This window comes from Lipotes vexillifer, unplaced genomic scaffold, assembly GCF_000442215.2.
Source record: "Lipotes vexillifer unplaced genomic scaffold, Lipotes_vexillifer_v1.1 scaffold1580, whole genome shotgun sequence".
NCBI classification, from domain to species: domain Eukaryota; kingdom Metazoa; phylum Chordata; class Mammalia; order Artiodactyla; family Lipotidae; genus Lipotes; species Lipotes vexillifer.
Window position 1 is genome coordinate 109022 of NW_006772762.1, and position 1806 is coordinate 110827.

A 1806-nucleotide genomic window follows, 5' to 3' on the forward strand; every position below is an offset into this window, starting at 1 on the left:
GGTGTGTGTGTGTGTGTGTGTGTGTGTGTGTGTGTGTGTGTGTGTGTGTGTGTGTGTGTGTTTCACAGGTTTGGCCCACTTTCATTTTGTCTGAGCTGTTGTGATAATTTACTGCATCTCTGTGTCCTCGACAGGGAGGGTACGCATGCCTTTGGAATAATAGTAAAAGGTCACCCATGACCAAAGAGAAAATGCAGCCCCGGGTGATGACAAGACTCCACAATGTGTGCCTTTCCACCCGGGACTTAGGGTTTGAGCCACTTCTGCTTTTACAACTGGACTGGGGAGGGAGCCACACCTGGACGGAGGGCGTTGAGCTCTTAGCTCTAGCCCTGTCCGAGGGCACGAGGCTCAGAGGCCATGCCAGTCACGCCAGGACTCAAAGTGCACCCAGGCTTTGGTCCATTCGATAAAGAAGCATCTTAACTCCTGGGAGCCTCGGTTTTTCCCTCTAGGGAAGGAAACCAATACCCCTCGCCCTTCTTATCTCCCGAATGCTTGTGAGAAATCATTGCGTTAGTGAACGTGAAAGTGTTTTGTGTTCATTCAAACACTTGCTGGAGGCCCCAAGGGTTGTGCCTGGGTTCACAGAATTCTTATTCTTGCCAGGATGGCGACCTTGCACACCGTAAATTACGAAGCACTAAACACATGCAGAGTTGTAAAATGTATATATTTGAATTCATTATGCATATGCAGGGTTGGAAAAATTCCTGCCAAGCTGGAAGTGCCCAGGTATGTACTCCTGGCTACATAGCCTCCAGCCCCCTTTTTCCTTGTTCCTGATTGTGTTAATGCTTGCCCCCCTGCTCCATCCCACCCACATCTCCAGCCCCTTTCGTCTTCTGCACTCTCCTTTGCACCGTTCTTTCAGCCCCATGCAACACTGCCTTTATCACATACCACTATAATAATCTTTTTAAAAACAACTTTTTTATTAAAGCAAAGCTAGTGCATAGAAAAATGGAGAAACCATAAGTCTACAGTTTAATGCATCATCACAAAGGACACATTCGTAAATGAATGACCCCGATCAAAGAATCCAGCATCACCCGCATGCATCTCAGGAGCTTCCCTCACACCCCTGCCATCATTTCCCTCCCTTCTCCCTAAAAGTCACCACTCTCCTAATTTCTAATATTTTTAGGTATATTTATTTTTAGAGATACTTTTACGCTTTCTATATGTGGGCTCACGTGCTATGTATTGTTTTGTGCCTAACTTACGTTGCTCATCCTTGTTTGTGAGCATGGTCCGTGTTGCTGCATGTAACTGCAGTTTGTCTGTTGTCATTACTGTATAGTGTTCTGTCGCAGGCATGGACCCACATTTATTCTACTGTTGATGGACATTTATACTGTTTCTAGTTTAAGGCTAGCTATTATGGTTAAAGCTGCTGTAAACATTCTTGTACATGTCTTAAAAAAACAGATTTGCTGAGTTCTTATTGGTGTAATTACGAATAAATGTCACATATTTCAAGTGCACAGTTTGACAAGTTTTGATACATAAATGATTCATATGTATAAAAATCAGTATATATACATATATATGGTGAAAACATCACAACAATCTGGAGATTGGAGAGATTCATAGTCCCACCCTCCTCAAAGTTTCCTCATGCCCTCTCATAACCCCTCTTTCCTGTCTACCCGCTAGCCCACCTCCATTGCCAGGCAACTGCTGATCTGCTATCCCCATATACTAATTTGCATCTTCTTGAGTGTTATATAGATGGAATCCGTATAATGTATACTGTGATTTTTTTTCTTTCTTTTTTTTTTTTTTTTTTTTTTTTTTTTTTTT